The sequence below is a fragment of the Hippocampus comes genome, unplaced genomic scaffold, assembly GCF_001891065.2.
Source record: "Hippocampus comes isolate QL1 unplaced genomic scaffold, H_comes_QL1_v1.1 scaffold78, whole genome shotgun sequence".
Taxonomy (NCBI): Eukaryota; Metazoa; Chordata; class Actinopteri; order Syngnathiformes; family Syngnathidae; genus Hippocampus; species Hippocampus comes.
The window spans coordinates 1,549,255-1,568,775 of record NW_017805798.1 but is presented as its reverse complement, the minus strand read 5'-3'; the positions used below and the strand labels follow the sequence as shown (position 1 = coordinate 1,568,775).

Genomic DNA, 19,521 nt, shown 5'->3' with positions numbered 1-19,521 from the left:
TTCCTTCGCTCCTGGATACCATTTAAGTTAGATCGATAATTAAGATTAGAAATATTTTAACATTTTCCTTTGAAACACTCTCAATTTGTTTCCATCCCCAGAAGAAGCTTGACCACTTTGGTGAGCTCCTCTCCAGTAGCTCAGAGGGTGAAAGTCTTCGGATTATCATCTAAACCGTCTAACAAAGCTGATAGTTGCATAAATAAACTCCTACTTGTTCTATCTATCGGCTACACTTTTTGGCAACGGAAATGAAAACAAACACCTCGGTGACGGCAGTTTCTTTGCTGCGGATTTGTGATTTATCCATCGATAAACATTTGGCCCAACTCAAAAATAGTAAACACGAAGCAATTTTTGATTTGGTTGTCTGCCAAGGCACATGGCTGTATTCTGATAACAGGCCTATTTCCTGTACTTAAGATTTTTGTTGAACATTAGGCCTCATTCTCAGGCTGCGAATGGCAGAGATCGGCGGCCCGGTTTGAATCATCTCAACCTCTTTTGCCTCAGACGTCCGACCAGATGTGTGTTCCCCTTTGCAAATCATTAAGTGGTTCCTAGTACAGGTTCTGTGCTGAATGTTTCCAGCTCAGCTTTGGCAGCACACAACCGAGGCATTCCAATCCCGCAACATCACATTTTCCCTTCAGTTTAGCTATCGCAAATAGTTATTTATCCTGAAGAAACCTAATCTTGAAACTCGATGTGTCCGCTCTCGTGAGGTTAGACTGGACGACCCGAATGGCATTTTAAAAACGTTCTATAATTCCATCATTTCATCCTTTTGTCAATACAGCATCCTCCATGGTTGATAATTAAAAAAAAAAAAAAAAAAATCACAATAAAATATGCCTTGAAACTACATGACGTTATCCCAGGCCATAATTAAAAAAAAAAAAAAAATCACAATAAAATATGTCTTGAAGCTACATGACGTGATCCCAGACCATAAAGCTCAGCAAGAATTTAATCAGGGGAGCTAGCTAGCTAGCTAGCTGATAGTGAGCATAAAAGGCTATCGTATCGGTCTACATCAAACTTTACTTGGTGGCTATAAAAACAAACAAACCAAAAAGAACAGTTGTTGCACATTTCCTATATCAGTGAATTTATTTTATTTATTTCATTGGGGCAGTGCACATTAATCAACACAAGAATAAACCGTGTCAATGCGCCGGACCTAGCATAAATGCTAGTTTTTCCCAAGGCAGGTTTCTATAATACATAAAACTTTAACACCACCCCGCCCCCCTTCCCAGGTGGTTCCTTGCTTTGAAGAATCTTACCAAAGTTGACCTGAGTACAACAACAACGCTAAGGAATTCACCATAGTCATCTTTATCATGTACCCTAGACATAAATCGCAGCTGTCTGAGTGGTGTCCAAATTCACACCTCCTTGGAAGACAAATGCACAGCTAAGAAAATATTTACAGTAAGGGATGACTCTCAGTGTAGCGGTTCTCTCTCTCTCTGGCTCGAAGTGATGTCGCTTGAAGGATGTCGTAGCAGGAGCCCACCTGGCGCTGATGTCCATATGCAATTGCAGCTTTGGGAGGTCGCCCTTACGCACCAAATGTCGCCACACACGGGGATGCCCGTAAATTTCACATTTGCCACAATTCAGCGACTGTTTACCCGAGACAAATTTTAACCGAAGGGTGTCATTTTGGCCCTCTGTTTAGAGGGCAATGACGTTTTAGAGCCTGGAAAGATTTTAAAAAATTGAGTTTAGCATTACTTTTTGTATTCAAGCAAAGCATTTCAATGGCGATGCTATGGCCAAGTATTGGCATGTTTAATGTGAGTCAGCACACACCTGTTTCTAGTTCGTGCCTCTGATTAGACCCAAATAAAGTTCAGCTGTTCAATAACCTTTTCCTGACTTTTTTTTTTTCTAGCTAAAGATTTTGTAGTAACTCTTCCTGCTATTTCAAACTGTTCATAATTCTATCTTCCTTGCTTCTGTTTACATTTCATAATTTTATATAGCAGAACTGCTGAATGCATTTGATATAGGTCAGTTTAATGTCTCTTCAAAGTAAAGTGTGAAAAGGTGAGCTGTGTGTGTGCGTGTGTGTGCGTGTGTGTGTATAAATTTTATTTTTTTTACAGAATAACTGAAAATGGTATATATCATTATCATGCCATCAAATTAACATCGTATAATGCTTAATTTTTTTTGAGTTATTTTGTTCATATTCATACGTGACATCCTGCTGCGAAGGCACTGCTATGAAGTTTATACTGTCAGATTTGGCAAAGTAGTACTAAACCGCAAACTCTCACTTAAAAAAAAAAAAAAAAAAACATTTGTTTCACACAGGCAGGCAATTTTCGGGCAAAATGTTTCACATTTTTTCCTCCCTTTTAACTGTGAAACCTCGATGACATGCGAAAGAGAGTTGATTTATTTGACCAAAATTCACCTTGGTCGTCCATTGGACACTGTCTTTCTGTTTTCAAAGACAAGGTCACACGAGTGTCCTTGCCAAAGCATCCCGTCCCTGGGGGCTTCGGTCCAAGGCGTAAATGAAGAACACCCACACTGACAGCGTGGAGTTAACACAGATGAGGAGGACATGGTAAACCATGATAAACAGAGCAGACCACCCTTCAGTGCTCACTGTTTGCAAACGAGTGTTGCGCAGCATTTCTGTGATGCTTCCAACCGAGCTCTATTTAGACTTTGCAGGTGGATTTATGAGGATGACGTTGGAACAACCACTGTCTTCAAATTACTGCAATGATAACAATGTCATTGTGGGTGCCAAGTCCACTGACAGTGGATTTTTAAACAAGTCTACACACCCCTGTTTAAACGCAGTATTTTGGACATAGTTATAGCGACGAAATAGAGTGGCAATTGAATTATATATATTAATAGGAGGACATGTTCCACATTTAAATTAATTTATGATGGCCCAAAATGAAAGCTAGTGGGGGAACGATACCATATACAGATTATACACCTTGTGTATATGAATCCACGCTGGGTCTGCAAGTCAGTTCTGCACCACGTTGAGGTGTTCATGTCCTCCAATACTTCTTATTTATCTAACCTCTTCTGCTTGGCCCGTTTTCTTCCTCTCGTTGACGTTGCGAAGACACCAAATGAAGCCGGGACCACCCGAATCCTGACTCCCCCTCGCAGGTGTCACTCGAGACTTGGATCTCAAGTTAAAAGTGATTATTGTGTCTTGAAACAAGCCTGTCTACACGCTAGCATGTCAAATAAAGCCGCGAAGAAGGTGAAAATAGCCAGCGTTGTAGCCGCGCTGCAGATCCCGAGGCCGCAGCAGAGCGGGCCGCCCGCCCGCTGCTTTGTTTAACAAGCCGGGCTTTTAAAGGGCGCTAATAAAACATCTCCTGCTGGGGGGAAAAGGCTCTTCATAGACCATTTTTACTTCTCTATGCCGAGTGCGCATTAGCCCCCCCACTCCCCCGTGGACGTTCAAACGGACTCTTATGCGGGCGTCATGTTTTTAACTATAATTAGAGTGATAAAATGGCAACAGCCTCCGCATTAGAGCCGCTGTAACTCATGTCCGGGCTTGGGGATCATACGTGGTTGGACATGTAGTAAGACATGTTTGGATGAGATGGCTGTCATGAATTAAAAATATACTCATTTTGGCGAAAAAAAGGTTGAGATATGAGCATAATCGTTCCGTGAAAACACTTGTAAAATCATGCAAATACCATTCACCTGTTCCACCCCTCCAAAAAAAACAAACCAACTTGTAAGTCAGGTCACTTTTATCTCAAGGCACTGCTGGACTTTCAATTTTAGATTGAGCCACCATGTGACTCCAGTGATATTGAAATGTGACTTTAATAAGGACGATTAATGGGAAGCAAATGAGACTTGGTCTTAAGCATCATGATCAATCATCTGGCCGCTAGTTCTTCTTCCCCTTTCAAAAATTTCACCCCGGGTTTTGGTGGAGTCGGGGTTATTTTTATTTTTCCCAGAGTTGTCACGCGAGATAAACATGAGAAAGCTTGAAGCAATCTCAGAGACTTTGGCAGAAGATTGATGACATTCCAGTGAGCTTCTGGGGCCTCGGCCTCAAAGGGTCCAGCTCCTCTTTACTAGGACATTTACTACACGTTATTCGGACCAGCGGGCTCTTGCTACAACTGCCCCGGCCAGTCTCAGTTGTAGCAAGTGGACAAGGATGAAAGAGTCAATCAGTTGATCGACTCAGGTTCAACGTATTGTGCTCACTGGCCGACCTACGGTTTCTTGGAATTTGAGGATAAATGCTCACACTTAGACACAGACGAAGGATGACGGTCCTCTCCAAGTAACAACGTAATGCCCAAGTTTATAATACAGCAACATAGTAGGCCTATGTGTTCAATAAAAAGAAGGAAGCGGTTTCATTCCGACAGTTTATTTATTATTGTAAACCACGCCCACATGTTACACAATGCTTGAATATCGCAGGAAAACTACTTATAGATAAACTAATTATAATAAGGAATCCATCCATCCATTTTCAACGCCGCTTATCCCGAGGAGGGTCACGTGGAGTTGTCGGAGTCTATCCCAGCTGACTTTGGGCGGAAGGCGGACTACACCCTGGACTGGTCGCCGGGCACAGAGAGAGACAAATGACCATTCGCTGCCACAGAGTCGCTGATCCCTGAGCTGATCCACGCTGCTCGCATAAAAGTCAGGCGAGCGCACCACTTAACGCCATCACCGTGTAAATAATGAATACATTTACATTAAATGTCTTGTTTTTTTTTTTTTTTAAACAAAGTACTGCAAACAAAAAGTAAAATACTGGATGAAAAAATATACTTAAGACAGGTTTTATGCATGGCCACAAGAATTGATTGCGGGTTGTGTTTTGACTTTAAAAGTCGACTTTTTCAAGATACAAGCTTTGGGGTTTTTGTTGTTGTTTTTTTCACAAGCCCTCTGAATTCTTAGTGATCTATTACTCTGTTTGACTCACCCGTATATATAAAGAATTGGAGAATCTCCAGTAATCACAGTTTCTTTTCCGCCTTCTCACTTTGGCCCCCACATACATTTCATACACCGTTGTCCGTGAACCTAATTCACTGGTACCATTAGCCCGCGTTTTTGGAGGTTACAAGCTGAAAGCCGTAAGGGGGGGGGGGGCAGAGCAAAGGGACGGGGGGAGCATTCCTAATATTAGGTTTCCATTAGGTCGGATGCCGAAGCGCATGAGTCATTTCAAGCTTGTTGTTTTTGGACTAAAATCTGGATTCCAACCCCCGGGCTGCATAATCAGCTGGCGCCTTAAGTCATGTGGCGGGGGGGGGGCTTTCTACAAAGAAGACGCAGAACCGTAAATACAATATGAGTAACTGTGCTTATGTGGCATAAATCCTCGTCGTTATTAGAAATGTTAGCACCATGTAGAGAGTGCGTTTGCAGTGACCCGAAAATGCAGAGATTGCCAACAACTTGAAAACGTGGCCGTGTCGTTTATTGTGGGGTGTGTGTGTGTGTGTGTGTGTGTGTGTGTGTGTGTGTGTGTGTGTGTGTGTGTGTGTGTGTGTGTATACACACTGAATGTGGGTACTTCCTAATGGCTATCAAGTTGCTGTGTGCTCTGAAACCCTCGACTGGTGCTATGGACGGACTTCCTACCATCATGCAGCCAGGCTGCAGCTGCATTCTCAAATACACGCGTACATACACACGATACACTGCACATTATCTCTCTGACCAGCTGTCACCATTAGGGGAAGAAGGTATCTCCTTTCACTTCAACTACTAAGTTAAAAAAAAAAAAAAAAAAAAAAAACTAAAATGCAAAAAATCAATTAAAAAAACGTTGTCTCCCCCCACACACACACACACACACCCACCACCAAGGGTCATGTACAGTAAGTAATTTGTTCCTGGGTCAACCTTTGGAATCATAGAAACTGAAAACAGGTGCAAAGACTGAGAACCATGTCGTACTGAATTGTGGAGTGCCGTTGCCATGAACATGTTAGCGAGCAGTAGATGCGCTGGGCTGTCACATAGAGGTAGCTCGATGCGGGCGTGCAGCTGCTGGTGGACTGAACGTGCCGCTTGGAAGATTTGGGACTTGCTTCACATTTCAAAGACCGGGACTTGTTGTCTTGTCTTTGCGCTTAAACGCTCACCGAGATCCTGTGGAGACACTTGACCCTTTCACATTCGGCTCTCGTCCCGTAGACTCCATGACACAAACTATTAGGGACGCTTATTTGTAAAGTTATATCAAGGAAAAAAAAAAAGAACTTTTGGGGCCCTGCAAACTTACGTGGCTTTCATGTTCTTATGAACATTGGCTTATCAAACGTAAAAGCATCAATGCGAGAGGCGTTCTCGTCTACTGTCGGTTGGTTAGTTAGCTGGTTTACCAAAAACATCGATCGCATCATTCAGCCGCACATAAAATAACACTTGGTGATGAGCGTTTGTGGCGATGGACAAATACCGCCGTCTGGTACCAAGCGATTGCTCTAGCAAAGCCAGCAATTCAGGGTCAGGTTTCCAGAGAAAGGCACAAGATCGTTTTCGCTAAGGTTTCTCTCCGGTTGCCAAGAAAGCACTTAAGGTGGTTCTGACCCATTTGCGGTTCCTCTGAGAAATGGCACCGGAATGCTTAGTGTTGAGCCCCCCCCCCGCCGATTACTGCCTGAAAGCGATATAATGCAAGTACTGTTCTGGTGCGGCGCGATGCCACCAAATGGGTTATTTTTGGCATTAGACGTCCGCATATCACTATACTGTGCGTGTTTTCTTGGCAGTTGGCCACGCGATGTAAGACCAAACCCAGCAAATGGTGTTGTCAGATCGTTATCGCCGCATGGCGAACTCATTTGCAGCATTGAATTCATTGCACGGTCGTCAAAGAGCGGCATTATGCGGTATGAGTGATTACCCAGATTGTCTGTAATCCGCAGTAATGACGTTTGCCTTTCGCTTTTTGTTGTTCTTTGGATATTTATGTGTGGGGGGAAAACGAACATTTTATGTGGTTCGTATTAAAGCCAGTCCTCTTTCAAAAGGCCCCTCCATCCAATTTCATCTCGACTGGACCGAAACGCACGCAAAGTTGCTTGTTAAACTAAAAACTGAAGCTCAACCGGCGCCAATATTTTTACTCGCCCTCAATTACTGGAATATATGGCCATAAAGAGCCCAACTCTTTCGACAAAAACTTTTCATAGCTATTCGAAAATATGTAAACTGGCTTTTGTATTTACAAAACAGATGGAACTGGAGGTGTCGAATTTTCCTCCCCGTTATGGCGGCAGGGCCACAATTATCTTGGAAGAGTTTTGATGCTGGCCGTAATGTACACCGCGCCTATCAAGAACATCAAAACCATGCCTGCAACCGATGCCAGAAGTTCCCCCGCAAATGAGTCCCATATGGTTTCAAGCAAAACAACTCGCCTGAATTTACACAGAACCGCTGCATCTTTGCCGACTGCACAGTAGTCTGAGTCGATGCTTGTTTAAACGTGTTTGTTTTAGCCTTTGACGCATCCTAACGAAGCCATCGTTCACTCCGTGATGGTGACACGCTTTGACGGGCGTCCTTGATGCAACTGGTTCTCTTTTACCAAGGGATCAGGCAAAATTGACCGCATCGGAGCGGCAACAGGAGACCCGGTATCAAAACTTGCTGAAATGCTCACGCGAGCTATTTGCAGGGAGGAGTTTAAAAAAAAAAAAAAAAAAAGAAGACTACAAATAAGGTTCACTGAAGGCTTTCACGTTAACACCTTACATAAGTGATAAAGCCTATGACATAAATAGGATAGAATGAAACCGATGGATATTCTGTTTATTGAAAGAATTCTCTAAGCTAGTCAGTGCAGCACTAATATTAGTCATTCTTCATAGAAAAGATGATGACACTGTTATATTGTCTCTCTACATGTATTGCTGCACGGTTGGTGTTCAGTCGATTGATTAAAGGGTCATAGCATCGCAACATACAGGCTTTTTAGCCTTAGCATTACACTAGCGAACTGAAAGGCTAAACTATGTGGCGCTTTTAAAGCCGCAAGATATCATGGCATTAAAAAAAATACATATATTTCTTAAATTGTCAACTGTTTGACAAAGGGCTGCTTGTTGTGACGTGAACTTAGATCCCGCCCAGAATGGTAAGGCGGCTCCAGTTGCCTTACAGCACATCCTCACTCAATTACCCAGAAGACCGTGCGGCTCATTCGACGGCCTTAACGAGACCTCGTAGAGCTAGTACAGGATTGTGTACGGTCATGCTTTAAGTGCGATAGGCTGCTACATATTTCCCTTGGCATCCATCGCTGGTGGGGTGGGAGGGGTCATTTGTTGCTAACAGGCGTCTCATTCCATTTTTATGACTTCAGCTGTTATTGTTTGTTCATCTCACTTATTGATCTAAGGCATATGTACAGTATATATATGTGTGTGTGTGTGTGTGTGTGTGTGTGTGTGTGTGTGTGTGTGTGTGTGTGTGTATGTGTGCGCACGTACGTGCGTGCACACAGGCCTGTTAGCCTTGGCAAAATTAGAACATCACTCTGAGTGCTGACAGCAAAAAAAATGTAGAGGAGGGCAGCACTGGTGGAATTTTTGGAGATGACATGGCCTATCTGTCATGAGGTGCAGCTGCTTCTGTCAGGTAAGGGAGGGGCAAGCGGTGGAAGAACAGAATGATGTGTATATCACGGCCTGCTGTATGCAAACTCAGCCACAGACCTCAGGGACGTCTGATGGTAAAATCAGACCGCTTCGGAAGAATGTTTTTCGAAAAACTTCTGGATGCATGTTCTTTGGCTTTAGAGGTTCCATTATATGCTAATGCTAATGTCCAAAAACGCCCCTTGCTTCTTCTTTGACTTTGATGCAAAAAAAAAAAAAAAAAAATGCAAATACGCACCCACAAACCCATTTCCCAAACAGCGACAATACTGAGGCTTGTTATCTTAAGTTCAAAGCAGAGCCCGGGTGTCTCTCTTCTTCTGCGAAGAGGCTTAGCCAACCCTTAGAAAATGCTTTTATGATAAGAGCTAATTGTGTTGGTGTGATTGATATCAGACGTTTAAGACCTAATCACGCCGACCTTTTCCCACTGCCGGGAACTGGAGCTGCACTTTTAAGAACGGAATGGTTTGGGCTTCTAGTTATCGAGACAATAACAAATAGGGATCCTTCAGATAGTCTTCCAAAAATAAAGAAGAAACACAGGACAGTAAATGTCATGTGTTCTTGCAAGATAATAGACCAAAAAGTATGAATGGATGCAAGTCAAGCGCAAACACTAAACATGCCATCTCAATATGGCTCTTCGTGAAAGAGATGTCACCATTTGAGTCGGTGTGAAAACACAAGATTAGTGATATGAAATCCTGGCATTCGCCTTTTAAATGCACAGCTCTTGAAAGTTTCCCAATGAAACCAAATCAGAACCGCGTCTGGTTTGAAAGTATTTCAAAGTGGCTCATTATAACACCTCCGGAGAATAGAGGCCAGTCAGATAAAAGCTCTCAAGGTTTTCATCACCTCTCTTTGGAATGAGATGCGCTGACAGACGAGTGATGAAGCTCAATGTGATCAACTGCACTTCAAGTCGGTGTTCCTACAGGCAGTTCTCCTTGAAGTGGAGTCCAAACTTTTCAATAGACCAACAACATGTTTAGCTATGCAAAAAAGTTTTGTCAAAACACTCAAGTCGGCTTCAGAACTTTTGAATTAGGTTGTATGTAGTGGATGATATAAATCAGGGTAACAATTTGCGCTCCTACTGACTAATCCTGATAAGTTGATGACATTGTACTGCCTCGGTGTGAAAATGGCTTCAAACACATCTGACCACGCAGCTGGAAAAGTTGCAAGCTTCAACATGGAAGAGTCACCCATTGTCCTTCATTTTCTTCTCGGACACTATCCCGTAAATACTAGGTGCTAAGCTAACTTGCGCTAAGCTGCGAATGGCTTGCTAGCGCGACTAAAAACTGTCCTTTGCAGGGTGTCGAGACACTCCCCTGACTCACGTTTTCTATTTTATTGTGTTGATTTGCACTATTTTACACCCATGAATGCTGAGTTTTAATTTTGACTTTGATATAGCTACAGTAAATGTTTTCGAAATTACACTACATCTATGTTGTTGCTAAATTAGCTTTGTTCAGGGACAACCTAACACAATCAAAAAGACAGTGGAACCTCAAACTAGGATTCAGAGGACCAAAAATGAGTGTCCAGTTCACTCAAAACACCCTTTTGTACAGTACATTTCAAAATTCGGTACAGGGTCCCTCCAAAAGTAATGGAGCGCTGACGTTAGCTTAGCATCCGCAGTAGCATGTCATTTTGACCCATTTACATCTATGGCTGTTGTTTTTACTGGCGTGTACACATCTCTCAACCATGCAATTTTTTGTCATAGTTTAGGTTTTATCAAAAGCTGTTAAAATTGCAGTTCATGAAAACGTCCCGTAAATATCACCTTTCTGGCGTTTATGACGTTACCGTTTACTAGCTGCGGTAATGGTAAACTAGCACCAGACAAACGCATTGCGATTAGTGTCATTGACTCTGACAAGGTGCCGTTGAAATGACCACGTTGACAAAAGCCAGGTTTGTAAGCGACACCGCTCGTGATTTTATTACGTGGAGCCTAGGGCAGCAGCTGTGGCCTTCTCCATCCTTTCCTAATTTTATCAGCTCCGCTTCGTGAGGGCCGTCCATTTTAGACCCGAATGTCGCCACAGGCTTCTAATGAGAGGAAACTACCCTCTTACTTTAACGGCTACTCTTGCAACTTGTCTGAGAGTCTTCTCCATTTGCCAGAGACGCAGAAGGCCTCTTTCTTAACCCCTGACGTCTAAATTTGAAGCTAAAAGTGTATCATTAGTGCTCCTGAGGATTCTGTCTGGAGCAGCTTGATGGAGGGAACGGTCGGGGGGCGGGGGGAGGAGAAAGGTCTTTAAATTGGTATTATCCAGCCATCTCCGTAATTCTGATAGCCTCTTGCTGACTGACGGTCTGCTACTTTATCTTCATTCACGGTGGACGGATTGTGACAGAAAGTATGTCTGGAACAGAAGAAGGGCTAGATTGTTGGCTTGTAGATAGATCAGAGGTCTGCCTTGTGCTGGGTGGATGAGTGTGTTTGCTGGGTGCTCGTGTCTATGTGGGCCCAGACTGCCGGGCTCCATCCAGAGACAGCCAGAGTCCAGGAAATTATTGCCACTATGCCAGATGTCCACTCATTTTTTTTTCTTTCTTTCACCGCATGGTGATTGATACGGTATGTAATGAAGTCGAGGCTTAAGCGCCGCCATTTTGATGTCATGCGAAGGGGCGTTTACACAACACCGGTTTGAACTGAAACCATTGTTCATTTTAGGCTTGAGAATTTGACCAGACTTCCTCGATCGACTATGAGGGAAATGAACCATTGGATAATGGACTTGTTTTTTTGTTGTTGTTTTTTTAAAAAAATATATTTATAGCAGATTAAAGACGAAGAGTACTATTTTTGTCTACCTCAATCCGCCGTGCCGCGAATGTGGGCGTATCCTGCTATCTGGCGGACGTCAGTCTAAAGTTGCCCGCTCGGACCGACAGAGGTCTCACACAGTCTGCTGACGAACGTTCAAGTTTTGTTCCGTATTTCCAAATTGTCCCAGACGTCTTTGACTCTCCACCGTACCATATGTTGGTCTGTATTGGAGGATTCGCACCGGAATTCATCCCAGTACTTTCAAAAGCCTCCAAGTCAAGTTTGGGAAGGTGAACGAGTTTGCAGACCCTCGAAACATCATAAAAAAAAAATAAAAAAAAAAATCTTAAAGCAAGCCACTACACATCTGCACCTGCATTCCTATCAGCTGAGAGGACGGCCAGAGGGCGAGCGATCGGAAGTAAGGAGAGGATCAACTTTTGGCCAGCGGACTCACCGGCGCAGGGTGTCGTCTGGGACTCCGATTACAGTGGTCTTGCGATACAAGTGACTCAGGTTTAGGGGTTTTTTTAGTCTTCAAAATAAGTCGCAGTATAAGGAGCAGTTTTGCAGACTCTTTCAAATGACGAGAACAATTGTTGCTTTCGTGCATGAGGAATCGTTCTGTTTTGTGCAACAACAACAAGGACCCCTTCACTATCTGTAACATTAATATCATGATACAGCTCAGGGATGCTTCAATCCAAAAATGAGTCGACTCAAGCATCTCACATGTACACCAAAAGCCCAACTCACAAATCTTGCGGCTTAATAATCGGGAGCCAAATCGCTATGAAATTGGCCTGTCTTTGACCAATAATTCATATTTTTCCAATAACAAAGCTGGAATTGTGCTGGCCTGATGCCAAGCCGAAACCGACAGGCTCCTTTCCTGTTTCGAACAGTCCCCTTTTTTCCTTCGACAAACAATCTCTGCAAGCTGTTGTGCCGAGCAACCAGCCCGACACTCAGTGCGGCGTCATCCTCACTCCCCGCTGCCGTGTTAGAAGTGGAACAGGCCGAGGGAGTCGACTTGTTTACATTGTCAGTTGTTCCTGAGATTTGAGCATCACGTCATTTAACGCACACCGTAAATTTTTCCTCCCGAGAGTTTACACAAGTATCGCTCACTTATAATCAAGCCTTTATTTATCTTTACACGGGCGAGGAATATTAGCTTCTCGTTTTGTTTATCTGTGTTCCAACCCAGTACGGCGTGTGCTCGGCCCAACCTTAGCGACTCGGCTACCCCGCTGGGAAGAAACCATCAATTTCAGTCGACGAGTCGTAACCCCGTGACTCGAAGTGACTTCTTTTGCTCCTACCTGACAGTGCCGAATTAGCCTGGCGCCCTGATGGATTACCTGCGTTTGACCTCGGGTGTTGACTGCGATGAATCTGTCCAGAGTCATCTGGGGCCCCAGCAGAGTTATTGCCGGGCTCTTACCGGCTGAAAACAAGTTGTTGTGGCGAAACTTCAGAATTTCACTTGGTCGAGATGAAGCCCTGCCCAAAAAGGACACACACACACACACACACACACACACACTCACACAAAGAGTAAAAAGTGGAACGTTCTGAATGTAGTCATTGAGCAACACAGCCATGGCAACATCTCTGCACGTTATTACTGATTCTGAACTTTCCTCGCAAAGTGATTTGTGTTCCGAGTGTGTAACATGTGGATTGGTCACAGTAATCCACCCGGAGTCAAGAGTTCATCGAGGAATGATGCATCTCTGTTATGTTCGACATGTGCTTTTTATTTAGTCGCCAGGCAGCCTTATCGGCACTGCTCGGAAAGGGCCCCCGCAAATGTCTGCCGGGGACGTTGGTAACTGGTGGTTGATTTTAAAAAGGAATTCTCTCCGTCTTGTGTTCTGTTTTTTTTTTTTGTTTTGTTTTTTTTTTTAATCTTAATAGCTCTTCAACAAATGTTTCGTCACATTTAGTTCGGGTACAGAAACAATAGAGCAGAGGTTCTCAAACGTTCTCGGAAAATTATGATCAGCGGGCGATTGATTGGAGTGCCACTACCGGTAAATATGAATCAGTTGTGAAACTCAAATTAAGGGATGTGCAACTTTAATGCTACACGGGGGGCAGATAGGACCATGCAATTCCTAACCAAATGCCCTGCACTTTAAATATGGACAAATTACATGCTCTTAACATATTTCATTTTTAATGTTTCTCAATTTATATAAAAAAAAAATGCAGTATCCTAACCCAGCAAAAAAGGGTTTGAAGAAAACAACAAAATAACCACATACTAGTATTTTTTTTTTGTTTGTTTGTCTTTGCAAATGAAAAGTGATTCTCCTGCATAAAAATGACCATTTGAAGGACAGCACAAAACGGCAAAACAGCAAACCAACATCAAGTGCATTTTTTTTTTCTCACCAAATCAACTCACTCAAAATTTAATTTCAAAAAATTTAAAAGTTAATATTGTTGTGGTACCATGTTTGTCCTGCATATCATTCCAAAACCATTCAAAAATTACTTGGCCAAATGATGTTGTAGTAAAGGGCAATATAAGACCGTGTAAGCGCAACGAAGCCATGTCTGCCGTGGTGATGTTGCAACTTAAAACTACAACCGATGCATGTTCGCGGTTCGGCAATCACAGATTCGCTTATTCACCTTTTTTTTTTTTTAATCATTTTGCTTCTTTCCATTTTTCGCCGGGGATTTTTCTCTCCCATTTCATTCCCCGGTTTTTGTGCAGTACGTTTCATTGAATGTTTAGCTTTTTTGAAGAATTCTTTGGGACTGTTAAAAAAAAAAAAAAAATCAAAATGTCAACTTCTTTCTGAAAATTAATCATTAATGACACCCTGAGTGGCCCCCGGTCGCCATTTGCCCATCCTTGCTCTAATTTACTAATGTTGCTAATGTGTGTTTTAATATAGCCCCATATTTTAGCTTTCTTTCATAATTTTTTTTTTTTTTTTGTGGGGGATGTGGGAACAAATTTGTGGCATTTTAATTCATTTCAATCGGGCAACATTATTATATGCAGCTGTTTTAAATGGCAACCGCCGTCAAGGAACGACTTAAACTTCTGTCTTAAGACATCACTGTCGTCCTTTGTCCGACTTCCTCGTGGGGAATTGGAGTTGTGCGGGCTGTCAAAATTCAAGCGGCGGTTGTGTGGCCACACAAAAATTATGACAGATGTATTTGATGGTACAATCTAACATATTGTCATGGGACATAAACAACAAGCCTACTTCAATAATATTTCATGATACTATTTGAGGAGCACATGCAGCTGTGGGAAGAGACTGTACCGTTTTGAAGACTTTTATCATGACTCCAATGGCATGAAGTGAAAATAAATTTCCCCCTCACAAAAGCTTTTGTTTCATTGTCCGTATATTTTTTTTGGCAGGCTACTTTGGCGTCCCTGGCGAATGACGCAAGACGTTTGGATGAGATGGATGGAACTCCTCTACCATTTGCTTCTTGGACACGGGGAAATGTTCCATCGTGACTGCGCGCAGGAATGAAAATCCTCGACGCACGTGAGTGAGATTTTTGCGAAATCCTGCTGATTGGCAAGCAAACAGACTTGCGAAATAACACCTCTCGCCTCCACGTTTTCACACTTTAGTGGAGGTCCTGAAACAATGGAGCAGCGTTTGGGTTGTCTTGTGCCGTTCTGACTCTCACAAATACAATAAGCCTCTTTTGAATGTCGGGGAAGCTTACTCGAAGTGAAGTGTTTGTCTTTGCATTGTTTCGATTTTTTTTAATCTTTTTATTGATTTTATTTTTTTTATTTTGACGGTACGAGTCGCCCCGCTTAGATACAAGCCGTCATTCAGCTGATTTTTTTTTTTTTTTTACTCGCAGGTATAAACTTGAGATACGGGTGTCGTTTGGTGGCAATGAACTCAATTCAACTCACTTTACATCAGAAGCGTCACTTTGGCCAGTACTGCACAAGCGATCAAAGAAGAGGCATCAAGCTATTGAATGCCACTCCGAATTTCCTGTAAAATGACACATCATGTATCGAAGACAAGCTCAGGTTTCCTTAATTAAGAGTGGCCCGCTAGCTTAATGCTAACCAAAAACGGAAAAAGCAGTTGACGTGCCAATTCACATTTGTTGTGGAAAATCCGTATTGGAGGTTTACCCATGTTTTTGTTTGTTTTTGTTTTTTTTTTCAGGAATTTTAAGTGTTTAAAAAAAAAAAGTTAATGCATTTCTAACGAGTATCCATGATAAATATGTTTTCGTCATTCATGGGCTGGCTTATTCCCCCTGTGAATCGGGGGTTCACTGGACAGTATATGGATGGGCCAAGCTATTACGAAACGCCACACTCATCTTTGGGCATTTAGAGTTCATAATCCAGTGCCAGCAGGATTTTGCCAAGTTCATTTCCTCTACATGGCAGCGTTTTTGACGACCGAGGCCATGAGCAGTTAGTTGGTGTGCGGCGGCAGTGGTCTTGGAAGATGAAGACTTAAAAAAATAAATAAATAAACAGAAAGATAAATCATCATTAATCGGCTAGACAACCGGAATTTGCACACTTAGGATACTGGAGCTGGAACAGAGGCCCGTGTGTGTACTGAACAGCTGCAGGAAGAGCGGCCCGTTGCCTTTCTTAGACATGTGGACAGAGGGTGGAAGCGAGTGTGTGCGCGCGTGCTCGCGCGGATGAGATGGAGGAGGGGAGAAGGACGAAGGGGAAGCGGAGAAAAGAAAGAAAGAAAAAAAAAAGCTGACGGTTTTAACAGCCTACCCACATCTGTTTATTTAGAAAAGAAACCATTGTGTCATTGAGTTATTCTAACAACCTACTTCAGGGCCAGCGTTAGTCCCACAATGACGGCTTTTTAAATACACAGTTTACACTCCTATGAAGTGGCCTCATAACTGCGTGCCAAATGGGGGAACGTGCTTGGGTTTCACATTCCCGCCCGCACCACTTGACGTCTCTATAACTGACTGCCATGCCAAAGGTTGGCTGGGGCGGGTCGGGGGGGGGGAGATCAACTGGGGCTCGTTCGGGCCCATTTGTTTTGCACTCGCGTGCTTGTTTTGGGTCCGATCTCGTCCGCTGGTGCTTTTGGTGCTTTGAGGACGGCCAGAAGGACGGAGAAGCGTCTCCTGCGGGGTTTGTTGTGGTGAATTCATTTCAAGCGGATGCCGCGTTGCATCATGGAAAGACTTGAGATTCTTGTCTCGAGGCCAAGATTTGCGTTGTCTGATTGAAGCTTTGAAAGTGTACTTTTCCGTTTTAACATTCGGCATTCCAGCATTTGTCAGAGGCCGTGCGGTCAGTGACGTCACGGAGGCTAATGGCCACGACAGCAAAATGTAAAAAAGTCCTTTCGGCATGCAAGTTACCTGCTTCAAAAAGTGCGTCGTCCTCCTCCTGTTCTTTTGTCCACCTGGCACCCAGACAGTGGAAAGAAATGCGCGAGCCAAAACATTTCAGTCTCGAGTCAAGAAGTTATGACGGTTTGTTGGATGTTTGCTTGGAAACTTGACAGGACGTTCAACTCACGGAAAAGCCGATCAGGCGTTTCCCAGAATCTTCGGCGACGATTTCAGGACAAACAGAAGAACTGTTGAATTAGGGGCAGAAGCGTTTCAAGCAGGTTTTTCCCAAAAATGGGTCACGCTCATCAGTTGTCAGAGCAAAATGCTGCCTTGAACAAGGAGACGCGCCGCTTTGAATTCCTGATGGCGGTCTGTTGCTCGTCTACAAGACGGTGTTATTAAAAGTCTGCACACCCCTGTTCAAATTCGTAAAAACCTGACAAGATTAATCCTTTCCCAAAACAAATTACCTCCATTATCGTGGCCTGTAACCTATACCCCGAAAATAAACACAACGAAATGCACATTTGGGGAAAATGTGTTTTTGGTCTGATGAAACCAAAGCTAAACTTGTGGGCGGTAATTCCAAAAGGCATATTTGATGCAAACGCAACACCACTCGTCAAGCAAAAACATGCCAGAAAAAGACGACTAGAACAACTCGGTTTTAACAGATTTCTTAATTCGGAACACGGTCATGTCTCAAGTCAATGGGAAATGTCCTGGAGATACGCTTGTGCAACAGGCATTATTGATTTGACTTCCCCTCTCAAAAAGGATCAAAACCAAAATTGCATTGAGTTGTGCACGTTGATCATATTAAAGTTGGAAATCTATTTTTTTTTTTTGCCCTTCTTCTTATTTCTTTTTTTTTTTTTTGTATTTCACAAAAAAAAATAGTTTTTTTTTTTTTAGTTTATTTATTAATTAATGGTCACATTATGGGAAGACAATGTTGTTGTTGTTGGGGGTTTTTTTTTTTGTCTCTTTGTGTTCCGTTCAGTGCCAACCCCTGATTTAAAGCTTCTGTTTTATTGGATGAGTGTTTGCCTGCAAGTGCCGAACAATTCCAAAATCGAACAGATGTTTCATTTCTGACCCACTGATCTCACAGTTCAACATGCGTCACCTCTAAATTGCATTTATTCATTTTGACGTCGCTCTCTGTTTTCTTGAATGAAGGAAGAGTCGAAAAATCCTTCTTGCAACACTCGTTTGAGAAGACGCACCAGATTCCTGTTACCAGAATAAACTGAGGGACCAGAAAATGATCCTCTTTGTAGATATGACAGGATGTGGAAAAAGTCAGAATATAAAACACAAACTCATATTTGCAGGACTTTCGGAGTTTCTAAATTGTGCCATTGTGGTTCATCCCCCCCCCACCCGAGCCTTCACGTTCCCGTTTGATGAAAAGCTCGTTCTCATGGCTCTCGTTATCGAAGCTGCACTTATAGCTCGGAGCAGAGGAAATGCTTTTAAGTGTCTTCCCATTCTTCATTTGGACTCCAGATGATAGGAGCGGTTTTGCGGTTTCTCACTTCCAGTTCTCCCTTCAGCCTGTTTGACTTGGCGCTCGCGTAGAGGCCGTTTTTATTTTAATGAGCTTTTATTTTTAGTTGTGAAACCTGGACCGCTCTGAAAGCGCCCAAATCGTGTGTTGCCTTCAGGTATTCGTGCGCAACAATGTTCAATGGACTGTATTAATGAGGGTCAGCAGGACTGGTGCCCATTTGACATGATGGATGACTTTAATCATACTGATTAAAGAACAACACACACACACACACACACACACACACACACACACACACAGAGTCCTTCTAACACTTCATTTAACACGAACCTCATTTAGTAGGATTTTGAAAGAAGGGGACACATTGAGTTTAAGGTTCGCGATAGACTTGGGAAATAATCGCAGATGCCGAGTGTGTTGCATGCAAAAGTGCATTAGCCGAGGGTAGAGTCCTGACTCTTCCTCAATCACTCGTTCGCTTCCCTGGCGTCATCCGCCACGTCGAAACGTTCTGCAGTTCCAAGGCGAACAGATTAGCGGACCTCTCCGGAAGAGGACGGAACACACAGAGGCAAATTAACAGGCAGCCATTGAGGAAGGAAGTGAAGGCTTAATCTTGCTTGGTTCTGTTCCAAGTAACTTATCACTTGTCATTATCACTGCTTGGAAGTCCTTCAGAGGAAGCAATTTGAATGGATAGTTCCTGCAAAAGTCATTTCCTGTATTTGTATGTTTCCGCATCGTGACGGGACGCCGCTGTTCGATGACTGATAAGCTCCGCACGACAGGGGCGGCCCTCGAAGAAAAACGCTCAAGTGTACTTATTTTAAAGCGATGATGACACCTAAAAGGTCCCCGGATGTTAACATGACGTGAATCTGATACTCCCATCCTCTCAGAAATCGCCAGAACCTGTGGTGTGATCTAAAGCAGCGGTCCCCAACCTTTTTTGCCCCACGGACCGGTTTAACACCAGACAATATTTTCAGGGACCGGCCTTTAAGTTGTGACGGATAAATACAACAAAATAATATGATATGACCCGCATGAAAACTGTGGTATTTTCGAAACATAATAATCAACACAAATCATGACATGAGGAACGTCCTATCTGGCCGCAACGCTCGCTGGTCGCTATGGTCACGTTTAAACGTGCCTTCAAAATAAGATACACCACAAATAAAAAA

General features: G+C 43.1%; 1 long non-coding RNA gene across 1 annotated transcript in view; it reads left to right on the top strand.

The window, feature by feature from the left end:
- Positions 1-19,521, top strand: part of LOC109525185 (uncharacterized) — a 34,113-nt gene that overhangs the window by 13,252 nt on the left and 1,340 nt on the right. The window contains exon 2 of the long non-coding RNA XR_002170090.1: positions 14,870-15,002. This is a non-coding gene — a long non-coding RNA (uncharacterized LOC109525185). The remainder of the gene's footprint in view (positions 1-14,869; positions 15,003-19,521) is intronic.